Below are 13,694 nucleotides of genomic sequence, written 5' to 3'. Positions count from 1 at the left end.
TCGTAATGAATATGAGTCGCCGAGGAACGAAGTCACTCGGGATCCTCATTTCGCAACAATTTGATATCCTGGATCCGAGATGCACTTGCGATCATTTTTACTTTTCGTAAATCACACTCAAATCGGGCGCCATGAATAATGGCCCATGGCTCGCGATGTGTAGCACGCAGTCTCTTCACTCATTCGAGAGATCTCCCCGCGCGCGTTTTGGACACACATTCCCGTGCTTATGCACGTTTTGCAACAATGGAAATACTTTCATTCATGCATGAAGGAGAGGGGATGGATCCCAGTCTCAAACAAAAAAAAATATAATTTTTTTTACCCTGAGGAAGCGCTCAAAAACATGAAACAATCGAGGCGTGCAGGGACGTCTGAATCCACGATGCTGCTAAGCGTGACGGGAAAGTGAGGAATAAAAACGTTTCTGCCATCGATTTAACTTAATGAGGATGATGCGGTGGAGAATGGTTTCGAGTACGCCGAGCGATGTACGAGTGCGCATATATTCACACGAGTTTGTGTGCGTCAAGGCTATGCACCGAGTGGATGAGGGATTATCATGGAATGTAAATGTCGCCGGGCGATATCGTGTGGGTGAAACGGCCGAGGAACTGGAGGTGGCGAGAGAGTAGCAGAAGAGAGTGGAGTGGGAAAGTGAGGGGGCGTTCCGAGGGAGAGAAAGGAAGAGATAGGAGATTGGAATTTGGAGGCACGCGGCGGAGTGAGAGATGAGCATAAAACCGAGTAGAAGAGAGGACGAAAAGAAGGGACAAATTTATTATTCAGTTACTCCCCCTACGCACTCGTCTAAGTGCAGGGAGTGCAAAGATAATTTCTCTTCAATGTCCTTCGCCACATCATTAATCAGATCGATAGTTTCTTTCGTGGTAGGTTTAAAAAAAAAAAATATATATATATATATATATACATATTTCGGCACATTTTTGTGGTAGTCCACACCGATGGTGGTGCATTTTTAATGATGGCGATGCTATTGCAAATGACATTAAATGAAACACTTTCAGGTGTATCCATGCCCTCATATGGTCCTGCTCCTTTCCACAATCTCTTCATGTCGTCCGCAAGACCTATTCTTTCCGTCACTCGTCCCGAAAATTTTTTCTTCTCTCGCTGCCCTCCTCTAGTTTCAAGATTGTAGAATTAGAATAAAATACAATAATTAAACACGTTAAAGGGCACTCCCGTTTAAGATAGTTTGAGTTTTTGTCCTTCTCTTAGGCCCTCTTTAGGTCAGACTCTCTGATCATAACGCTGGTTTCCCTTTGATGTAATTATCTAAAGGTAATACCATCCATACCTCTTTTCTACACTCAATAAATGGTGCATTTAATCTTTCATAACAAAATAATGCGATCAGCAGTGGTGTATGTGTGTGAGCGTATGCACGTATGTGTGCACCTTTGGCTTATACTCGGAGATAAATATCTCACTTATGCTCATGGACACGTAAGAGGGAGCACTATCTCGCACAGACCAGCATTCACACCTACCAAAACAAACACTAAGGCGCACGCTCCAGCGCAAATGTGTGTCATTAGGTGTCCGTATGCATGTGTCTATTTATTATATCTTATTTGTATTTAAAGTTCTTCATTAATCTCAAAACTAGGTATTACAGTCAATATGGACTATGACCAAAGAAGCTGGAAGGAATATTAGATGCAATAAATATGCAAAGGGCTCTCGATGTAAAAGGAAGACGGGGGAGGGGGTTGGAACGGGGGATATTCAGTGGCGGCGGGAGAGACGGAGGTGAATTGGGGTAGATGGCGGGCATCGCGAGGCCACTCGCCGAGATGGGAGTGGGAGACGACGCGGAAGAGGGTTGAGTAAAGGGAATGGGACGAATTTTTAAGGGCTAGGGTGGGTTTTTGTGCGATGGCGAGTGGTGGAACGGTGGAAATGACGGTGACTACGGAAAAGGACATACGGCAGTGGAAAGCGCTGGTGGGGAAGGGGAAGAGAGGATGATAAGAGACAGTTTTTGAGGTCCGCTGACGGAATTGGAGCGCAAAAACACAACGTCACGAGCTCGAAAACATTTTTTTTTTGTTCCTGTGTGCGTGCGTTTTCGTGACTCTGTGTCTCTCGGCGAGAGCGGCAGGAAGTGTTGAGGGTGGTGCTGTACCGAGGGAGTGGTTCGAATTTGAGGGCGGAGCGAAAACGGAAAGCTCTCCGAAAAAAACATGGGGATAGGACAAAAATGAACGAAAACCGCCGAAACAATAGGGTGTTGAGGTACACTTACCCCAATGTGAGGCGGGATGGGAGGAGATCATTAAATACCCGACGATGAACTGCTACCGAATGTCGAAAAATGGGGGTATGAGATCGTGTAAAGGTGATGGGGTAAATACTTACGTCGGGAACGGGAGTTTCCGGGAATTGGAAAGGGAATCGTCGGGGGAATGTGTGAATCACATGGGAACGATGATGTTTCTCCACGAATTTATGTACTCGTTTGGGATTGCAAAGGATGTTGAGCTAAGGAACGTGTTTCTAATGTATCGTTTAACTCGTCCTTTTCCATGCCTCAGCGCCACGCATCAAAGAAGTTTTTTTATAATATACATATTTATGAGTCATGCTTGAGAGTGGCAGAATCCATTAGTTGATGCTTGCTAATTGAAATTGTAGAGAGATTTTAACGATTAGTAACGCATGAGGAAGTTTTTAATTAAAAAAATACTTCATCTCTAAGAACTTTCCTGCCTCGTGATATGATCGATGATAAATGTTTTACCAATAAGAATTTTAATTTTGGAGTGACAAATATATAGTCAAGAATATAAAGTATTTATGCTTGAATATTTTTCTCATTACTTATCAGAGTGGGATGCTGATAGTTAAGTTATATGTGTAGAAGTTTTATTAATATCTCTAATAGAACTGCATAGTTATCTAACCTATCATCATGTCCGTCTATAATAGGATTAAAATCTTTTTGTAATCAATGATTAGGTGCTCTTCCAGCTCATGCTTAATTCACTTACATTGATTCCATGATCCTATAGATTGTTCTATTTAATTGTATTTAGAAGCAATACTTATGGAAATCATTAATATGCTCACGTATTATCAACTGCCATTCTGTGAAGTTAAATAATGAACAGGAAATGGATATGTTGAGTAAATTATGGTTTTTACTTTTAAAAAGCTGATTGTTCTGGATTTGTGTGATGGTGTAATAATTCAGAAGATGAAACTGGGGGAAAGGTGTGTAAAAGGACTTTAATTTTTCAATGTCTAATAAGCCAAGGTGTACTATATCCGTTCAAACATTGCGGAAGGGATTCGTATTGAAATTTTAGGCGTAACTTGGCGTAGGCGTGGTTCATAATTCTGAAATCAAAATCAAGTGTACCGAATTAAAAAAATAATCTATGCAAAACATAATACTGTTAGGTCTGAGATTAATTTTTTTCGCAAATTTTCAATAATGGGATTAAATGAGGTTATTTGATATCTTTCGCAGCTTCCTACCTCTATGATTATTATTTTCTGTAATTTCCGGTTAAGGCAGGTTTAAATGGACCCAAGCAACCTAACGGTACGGTGACATTTCTCTCCTTTACAGCACACAACCCGACATCAAACCTTATGCAAGGTCAATCTTCAATTCTGCATACTTCCTTCCTCCCTTCATTTCGTCCAAGCTACCTATCCTACTTACCAACTTATAACCAAAAATATACATACCGGAAGGAAAATAGACCATATATGAATCATAGCGGTGAAATGTCATGGTACCTAGATGAAAATGCTCTCAATTTAATTGGTAATATACCGGCAAAGATGGGTGAACAAGACATCAAACGGCACAGCAATAATTCTCTTGCTTCTCCAAATCAAACATCCTATTCCTACTCCTTCCTTTTTTCCCAGGCATTCTCTCCTTTATCACAATTCTTGAAATGCCATTTCCAATCAAAACACTCGTCACCCATCTTTCTTCATAACCCATCATTATTTTTTCCAAAAAACCCTCTCTCCTCCCTCAGCATATTTAGCACTCTCTCGTTAATTTTCCTCTCAGTCTATTTCACCTTTTCCATCTTTCTCCATAGCCACATTTCAAAAGCTTTAAATCTACACCTATCATCCTGCTTCGATGACCATGTTTCCATGGCTTAGAAAACCACGCTTCATCTGTCGGTATGATTTTTCCATTTTATTTCAATTCGTTATTTTTCATACTCATGGATTAAAGTAAACATTGTTGCATTGCATGCAATTAAAGATTGAAAAATTAATTAAATGAATATATTCACCTGCATTTAAATTTTCCATTGATTCTCATTTACTTTGTAGACAGTTGTATGCATGTATGTACTAGCCAGAGAGACTCATTATAAGAATTAATGTGAAACATTATATTTAAAAAAAATATTTTATTACCAGGCATGCACTAGCTATTAACTAAATTGAGGAAATGAGGGCAAGAGTGGGATATTATTAAGGGGGCAATCGAAAATATCGTTACGTTTCCAAAATAAATGTTATATAGCACCTACCTGCCACCTTCCCTTGCCCATTCTCATGTTTTCGTACCCCTACTTATCCCCGTAACCTTTCCATCCCGATTTTATGGGGTTTATTTTAGGGAGCACATTTATTTCGACCTCCCCATCTTAGTTTACCGTTCCCTCTTCTCTAATTTAAGTTTTTGTGCACACTTGTCGCATGGAATTTTTATCATAAAACCTCGAACCGTCCAAGGCAAAATTTCTCTTTGAGATTCACACGATCTTTGATAGGCCCTCCATTAACTTTATCCTTGTATCCTATTATGACAAATCGGTTGTCTTCTGTGCATGGAGGTGCTTATGGCCGTCATATTTAAATCGATTAAACTTCAAACTTTAATCAACAGGTAAATGCCTATCATTAAGATAATTTTTAAAAAGGTATATGCGCAATGATATATTAAATTTAATGAAAAAATTTTATTAATATTTTAACCATTTTTACAACTGAGGTAGAAGATACTACTGCATTGTTTGAACTTATTATTACAATTTAGTAATATAAGTATGGCACTATTTTATTTAGCATGAATAATAAAACAAAAATATTATTTCAATAAAATTGATATTTTTTCAATGTTAGCATTCAAGGAAATTCATTAAATAAAGTCTTATCAATCACGATCAAAACTATCCTTGTTGACATTTGCTATTTCCAAGGATAAAAAACATTTGACTTTCAGTTTTTAACTAAAAAAATCATTCTTTGATATTGATGACTATATGGAATAGTAATTGAACCATGAATACATCTCTGATAAATGTTAAGTTTTTTGTTTGAAGAGGAATTAAAAAATAAAGTTTAAACTTTGCCAGCGGTTTACAAAGAGCAAAAGGTGTTGGCCTCTTCTTTGAACGAAATGTATTCGCTAAACGGTGCAATTCAAACAAATATAAATTTATGCGCGCCAATGCGGTTACCCGCAACATTTGCGGAATTTGATTCACACGGGAGCGATAAGACAGTTAAAATTTTTCTTCATCATAAATTGTCTAATATTTTGACTTTTTGCGATAGGACTACTCTCTTCACTCCGTATGATGATGTATAGTCCTGAACGTTTAATGAGTTCAAAACGACCAGTGAAATAGTTTACGCTCTCTTCTGATATAAAAAATAATTGACCCAAACATTTGATGTTATTTTACCCTTAAATATTTTCCTTATTTCAATAAAATAAATGAAAAATTTAACCTACGAATAATAACGTGGTTTTTTAATGTTTTTTCCCTTTCCTTTTCTTCATCTTCCTTTTTTGTAATTATAAAACTGTTACTGACAGGAAACTAACTGACAAAAACACTTGTTTTTATTTGACCTGAAAAATACAACTTTGAATATACTCAAAACACTGTAGCTACAATCATGCGATTGGTATTATGCACTGGCAAATATGAGGCGAATCTGAAATTTCTTATTATGAAATGATAAGCTTCATTAATTCCTGCTCGGTATCAGTCAGCCTTAATATTGGACGATCGATAAAAGTCATCAAATTAGATAGCTTATTAGAAATTAGTAAAATATTATATTATGTCTAATCTCATGTTACGTTTCACCTCCGCCTAATTTATTTGCGAGCAAATGCTCTAGGATTAGAAAATAATTGGGTCGATTTTTCTAACTTACCTTCTCCCCTTTTCCTTAATTTTCTTAGAGGTAGCGTGCGTCTTACACTGCTAAACAATCTGTTTTACTTCTCCTCTCTCCCAACTCCAACTTATTCCACTTTTCTCTTAATAAATCAGGTTAGCCATTAACAATCCACTTTATCCCTGCACTGTCAGAGTAGGGAAAAAAAACTTCCACAAAAAATAGGCCAAGGGCAGAGCATAGAGAGAGGATTGGGAAGTAAGGGAGCGAGTGCAAAGGCTGAAAGGAAAAGAAGAAAGGACGTTAGATATTCTATTCCAGCACCGAAGCAACGTCATTTGTGTGCTTGGGCCGTAATTACGATTGGATTCGGCGCTAAGTCCTCTGCTGCCAGGGGACCAGGGTCTGGCCTGCTCCACCCTCCTTTCCCTCATTTCCAACTCCCTAACCCCTTCCAAACTACCCTTCCACCCACCAACGGGGTTTCTTTCACTCATGGAGACCCTTTATTCTTCCTGCCTTCCTCCCCCTACCTCTCTTCCTCTCAACCCCTCTCCCCTTTCCGTGCTCACGTTTCCCTCCCCATCCTCCCCTCACAACCCAACCTAGCAGCCTCTCCCCCAATTTCCCATCTATCCCCTCTCACTCCCTCCCCCCCTTTTCCCCCAATTCCCTCCAAATTAACCCCTTTGAGAGAACATTCCTTTATTCCGGGGTGACGTCCGACTCCCTAACCTCTCTCTCCTCTTTCTCCTCGCTATCCACCATCCCCACTTCTGCCTCCGAGCCTGCCTCGTCTCTCCACCCCCTTGGGCTCTCGGCCATCCCCCACCTTAACACTCTCTCCCTTTACCCTCCTTGTCGGCAATCTCTCATTCTACCCCTCCCCCCCTCCGCACCCACTCGACTCCCTACCTACACCATTCCTTCTCACGCTTCCTCCCCCACCACCCTCATCTGCTGTTTATTGCTCACCTTGCTCTTCCCCCTACTTACCGTAGTCTACCTCTCGAAGGATTTCCTCGTCCCTGGAAACCTAAGACTTTTAGTTAGGATGCCATGCAGTCTTTCTAAAAGTCTGAGTGAGAGAATTATTAAGGCCCAACACTTTATCGGTATATAACTCACCCAAGTTAAAAAAATATAAGAGAAATAGTATTTAAAACTGGTATGCTTTAATACTCTAAAGATTATTTTAAGTTGGTTAATTATTTTGACTATACCACTTGAGATCATTTAACCAAATGCTTCAAACGCGTCAAAATTATGGAAATAATGATCATATTTAATCTTCCCAAAATTAACAATTAAATTATAGGAAACATTTATAATTTCTTGGATTCAAATATTTAATAGATTTTAAAACACGTAACAAATCATTTTAGTGTAGTTCACAGTGTTTTGAGTAATGTGGGACCCCGGTAGGCTTATAACCTCTTATTTTAACTTGACTAGCGGTTTTCCATTGTGAATCTTGATTGATGTGTCTTCCCTGCTATCTCAAACCGATAGAAGTCTGTCTTCTTGCATTTCATTATTCTAAACTAAACGTTGAGATTTTTTCTTGTAGTGAGGGTAAGTGATTCTCATTAAGACTTTCTTTAAAAAATATCTCTTCTGCTAACTTTGTGATTTTACTGTAATTAATCTATCCTTGAATTGACCCATGCTCTTATATGTGATTATGAATGGATTTGCTTGTTTTGTTAATACACGATTAAAATACTCTTTTAGGCGTCATGTATCAGACTTTGGACGTTTCTACACTTTAAAATAAAATTATTCAACCTAGTCATTATTTATTACATATCTTTAGACGAGAAAAAAATGACATAGGCACGCTGCGCACGGCATGCGCTGTACGGAAAAGTTAAATCTTTATCGGAAAGTAAGATAGAAAGATCTATGCTAACAGTTAGAGATAAGGTGGGTAAGATAATAGTTGACCCCGGAAAGATCCAAGAAAGATGGAAGGGATATATACAAGAACTGTATAGTAAAGAACTTAGACCAAAAAAGTTAGACATAGAAGAGGAACATGACGTAGAGGAAGATAGCTTAGGTCCAGGCATACTCGACGATGAGATAGAAAGGGCATTAAGGGAGATGAAACTAACAAAGGTCGTTGGGGTGGATGGCATTCCTGCGGAACTATTGAAATGTACAGGAAAATGCGAGAGGAAGAGGCTATATGGGCTGATTCGTAGTATATATGAGGAAGGAATCTGGCCGGAAGACTGTGAGATCAGTTTTAGTCCCTATTCCGAAAAAGGTAAAGGGTACATCATATGAGGACTACAGAACAATAAGTTTCATATCCCACGCAGCTTAAGTTGTTCTCAGGAGCTTAAAAAAGGGATAGAGAGTAGGGCAAATGATTACCTAGGGGATGACCAGTTCGGGTTTAGGAAGGGGAGAGGTACGCGTGATGCCATTGCAGTAATGAGATAATTAATCGAGAGGAATTTAGAACACAACCAGGAGGTATTTGCCTGTTTCGTAGATTTCGAAAAAGCGTTTGATAGTGTGAATTGGGAAAAACTCTTGAGTATATTGAAGAAAATAGGAATAGGTTAGAGGGACAGGATGCTGATCTGCAAGCTTTACATATCTCAGACTGCTCAGGTACAAGTGTGGATCGGGGAGTCCGGATGGTCAGTGTTAGGAAGAGGTGTAGGGCAAGGTTGCCCATTATTACCGTTGCTGTTCAACCTGTATGTCGAGGAAATGATTAAGAGGCATGAGAAGAACTGGAGGCAGGAATGAAAGTGGGCGGGGAATTCGTAAATTCAGTTAGATCTGCTGATGACCAAGCTTTAGTTTGTCAGTCAGCCAAGGGGCTGCAAGCATTGCTGAGTGAATTGGAAATTCAGTGCGACAGGTATGGGATGAATATCAATATTAATAAAACAAATGTTATGAGATTTTCTAGAAAGAAAAAGGCTAAGCTAAACATTAAAATAGGAGGGCAAAAACTAGAGCAGGTAGAACAGTTTACGCATCTCGAAAATGTTTTTGATCAACACGGTCTAAGTAGTAGGGACGTAAGGAGAAGAATTGCGCTAGGTAAAGAGGCTTTTACAAGGAGGAAGGAGTTGATGACAGGGTCCTTGAGTAAGGATATTAAGAAAAGACTCGTAAAAACTTTGATGTGGAGTGTAGCTTTGTACGCCGCGGAAACGTGGTCATTGAAGCAGGAGGATAGACTTTTGATAGGCTTTTGAAATGTGGGTGTGGAAAAGAATGGAGAAAGTGAAATGGACAGAGAAGAAAACAAATGAGGAAGTAGTTGGAATGGTGGGCGAAGAGAGGAGTTTGTTGGGAGAAATCCTATGGAGGCAGGAAAAGTGGCTGAAGGGGGTAATGACCGGCAGTGGGATGTTGAAGGCTGTAATAGAGGGGAGAATGTTAGGCAAACGAGGAAAGGGAAGGAACAGGATAGGGATGTTGGACGGGATGAAGGGAGGAAGAAAGTACTCGGAGATGAAGAGGGACCTGATATAGAGTAGGATGATGGATTTTGTGTTTTGTTAGGAGTAATAAAATATCTGTTTGGTGGTTAGTTGTGTCCATCTTAAAACCTACCTTAACTGGTAGACTACCTAATAATATTAAAAAAAACATACATATATTTAATATTTATTTATTTATTAGTGCACACCTTCATGGGCAGGAACAAATCAATGTAGTCCTCTACAGAAAGTGTATCGATAATATATTTCAAGAATACATTATCCAGGAGAATGGAATGAAGACTCGGGAAGAAAGGGGAAGAAATTAGATGAATATCAATATTTCAGAGTAAATATTGATATTCATCTAATATTCAAAAATATGTAATGTTTGAACGGTTGGGAGGAATTTAGAAATGAGTTGTTACCTAACAATACAATAAACACATGCTTATAACAACAGGATGTCCATCCTGAGGTGGTAGGTATGATACATCTGTTTATGGCAAGAGAAGCTTTTTTTGAGTCATTGAGTAATATTGAATGGTATTTCTGTGTATTCCTTTTAGAGATCCGTGTCTCTTCGGAGTATTCAAAAGGCTTTTGGATACATTTTTTTGAAAATTAAATTCAGGAATAAATTAGTATTTTATTACTCGTTAAAAAAGGATTTTATCAGAAACTACATGCATGTTGAAAGCCTCAACTATGTAGGATATTCCAATTTAAAAGCAGCATATGGTGTAATGCGAAAAACATCTTTGGGCATAACTACAGGTGTTTGAAACCTGAATTAATCTTTTAAACTCAGAAGGATAAATTTGAAGATGTCTCTTTAGCAAAAGTGTTCAAAATATAAGTTCAGTCCCAACATATTACGGTGGGAGAGATCATGTCAATAAATTCTGTGGCATTAATTGGAGAACAGATATATATATATATATATATATATATATATATATATATATATATATGTATATAAGATATAAATTTTCCCACCCATGATAAACAATCAGAATGACATCCGAACGCGCAAAGGGGGAATAGTATGGCGTCAAAAGTAGTCCAGTAAGTAGTCACCCCCTGGCACCCTAACTTCCAGGGTACAGTGAAAAACTTTCTTTAAAGAAAATGCTGTCTTTTTACTAGCCTTAGTTGCTTCAAATAACAACTATTTCCAATTAAGCGCATTCACAACTTACAAAGCAATGGGACTTGAAAGAAAAGTAGATCGTGAGAACTTCATGTTAGATTTCGTCAAACTTTATGTGGACGTGAGCTTTTAGGCGTTGATATATTAATAACCATGTCACTATCAATTTACAAATATATTTCTTTTGAAATATGTTCATAATAAATTGAGATATATTTCTCGCTTTCAGTTCATTGTTTATGCAATGTATTTTGCCATATTTTTCGTTAAGTCCATAACTGCACAGTAACCTTCTCTCGTAGTTTCCCGTTTTTCTCGTAAGTTTTCCCCGTAAGTAAGACGTGAGGCATACTATATTGTGGTATAGTTTTTATTAAATTTAGCCATGAGAAGTAGGTGTGGAGAAATAACCACCACTAGCATTAGTATTTATCCAAAACAGGTGCATTCTTAAGTAATGATCGTACGAAGCGTTCACGAAAACCTTTGGCACATTAATTTCTTTCAAAAGAAATCGGCGGATTTATTTGAGAAAAACTAATAATTCCGCTTGGCCCTTTTTACCTATGTTTAACTTAACTAATTTATTTTAAAAAAGGGAAGGTAAAGCTGTAATCAGCTCTGTAATAATACGATGGTTATGATCAATGTTTAAAATGACAAAATTCATTTTTATTTCTACAGGTTTTGGTCGTCGAAACTGGGTGGATCTCATTTATCAGTGCCGATGCGGTAATAAAACGCTTTTGGCTGAGAGAGGAACCAAAACTTCCCAGACCTAAGTCTCCAGCACAGGATAATCGAAGGTTTGAAACACGTTTCGTATTACTATTTTATTAATAACACTCTTAAAACAAGTATCTGTAAAATTGATTCTTCAGTGATAGGATATAATATAATGAATTATCATTGCTTGACTCTGGTATGTGGGGTACTGATATTACTACAATTCAAATGCAGATAAAGCAAAATTAAAATTTTTGAATTTAAAAGGATTTAATTAAGTAAAATGACGTATTTGGCAATAGTTTAAAGGTCATGGCATGTTTAGGAGTAACTCTCCATCCAATAGCAGCTTTTAAATAAAAAAAATAAAATTGTGAACTTTTATTTTCAAAAGGAATTTAATTGTCAGCAGTATTAATATAATTTGGTGACCGTTCTATGCCTTCCTACTAACTAACATAATTTGTCTACGGTTTTCTTTAGCGTGTGTTACCTTAGATTGGGACAATAATTTAAAATGTTTAATGAGCCTCTCCTACCCGGAATCGTTCCATTTTCATGAAAGGAAAAAATCTCAAGGATTTCATCTCCTAGAACAAATTACTTATCACTATGGTGTCACATGCTCAAAGATAACTTCTCATCACTCAGTTTAATTAACTCTTTCTGGAATACCCCGTATTTTTTATCCCTAAAAGATTTATAAATGAGATCAATTGTCTTTTCACATATTTTTGAGTTACCATAAGCTCTGAAGGTGATTAATTCTACACAGCCTAGAATATATTTTACAATAGAAATTATTTTTACTATTTCTGCAGGTGTAATAAACACATAAATATACCGAAAGGCAACTAAAAAAAAAACTCACAAAATAATTTCGAAGAGATGGACCCCCTTGATGGTGCCGGGGGAAGGCAACGCAATTTCAAAAGAGAGAAAGGAAAAAGGTGTGTGCATCGATAAAGGGCGAAATGGAGAAAAAGGGACGGAAACGAGTATTTAGCAAGAGCTTGAGGATAATTACAGCTCCGCAATCTTTCTTTCAGGGGCCACTCTACCACGGCCCCTCCATCCTTCCCCTTAAAATGTAAAAAAAAAAGTTAAAACTCCGATTGTTTTTCCCCAGCCTACAGATTCCCCCTTTAATCCCGGACGCATCTACAAACTGTCCATCTCATCTCTTTTGTTTCCGCTCCTGCAAACATTCCTATCGCCATCGTCATCTCTCTGTCTCCTTTAACTTTATTTTCACATCTATTTTTGTAGACATTTTTTTTAGCACCACGATTCACCAACCCTGTCCCTCCCTACTTTCACTTTCGTGGGTGGAGTTTAGGAGAGGGGACGAGCAGTGACCGGGTTTAAATAAGAACTGTTGAGTGTGCACTAGTCTACCGCATTAGCTCCATTATTATCGATTCAAGCGCGCTGGACACAGACGGCGAAAGGCTCCTCCTGCACCCAATCCGGCGAATCTTCGACCGAAACGAATTTTTGTTTCCCTCGGTTTCCTCTTCTCTCCACTAGAAAAACTCTTTATCTAAACTGGGAAGTATTTTTAATAATATACCCAAAACCCAGGAGGAATATTAATATCAAGAGTTGGAGTTCGAATGAGAGGGTTTAACTGCACCGTTCTATTAATAGTTCGTTCCGTCGTGTGGTATTATTGTGTTCGAAAACTTTAATAGTCTCAACGCGGTTAGGAAACCAATCCAGCATGAGCTGAAAAGTCTGTTGTTGCTTTTTGGAAAGGTGGCGTAGAAATAAAAATTAGAGCATTTTTTTTCTCATTAATTGACAACTCTGCTTGAACTCACACGGCTAGAGCACAGTCATCATATAGTTTGAGGGAGTAGAGTCCCTACGTCTCTGAGGATCTAAGTTTCGATAAGAAAAAAAGTGGAAAATAGGTGCGTGGACAAACACGGGAGAGGGAAATGACATCAAGGGAGAAATAATATCTCCTTGGCAAGTCATTATTTCAAAGAGTTTAAGAATAGGAAAATTTATCAAACAATCCGCAAATTAAAGAAATTATTGTATTAAGTCCATAGAAAATTATTTTTTTCACATAATTGCCGGAGATCTGGGTTTATTCCACAGAATGTTATTTCTATTCGAGGATAATCCAAGATACTTTGTAATTTCCTTTTATGGATTTTGCATATACTTTTTCACACATGATTGAGCATTAATTGCTTGCTAAATTGCCA

At 38.0% G+C, this 13,694-nt stretch overlaps 1 long non-coding RNA gene across 1 annotated transcript in view; it reads left to right on the top strand.

Annotated features, from left to right (window-relative positions):
• The window catches only part of LOC139686196 (uncharacterized), a 331,111-nt gene that overhangs the window by 167,698 nt on the left and 149,719 nt on the right, over positions 1–13,694 (top strand). Inside the window, exon 2 of the long non-coding RNA XR_011700323.1 lies at positions 11,434–11,555. This is a non-coding gene — a long non-coding RNA (uncharacterized lncRNA). The remainder of the gene's footprint in view (positions 1–11,433; positions 11,556–13,694) is intronic.

This window comes from Hetaerina americana, unplaced genomic scaffold (genome assembly GCF_022747635.1).
Source record: "Hetaerina americana unplaced genomic scaffold, ioHetAmer1.1.p SCAF_132, whole genome shotgun sequence".
NCBI lineage: Eukaryota > Metazoa > Arthropoda > Insecta > Odonata > Calopterygidae > Hetaerina > Hetaerina americana.
Note: the sequence above shows the minus strand (reverse complement) of the source record. Positions and strands in the feature narration are given on the sequence as shown.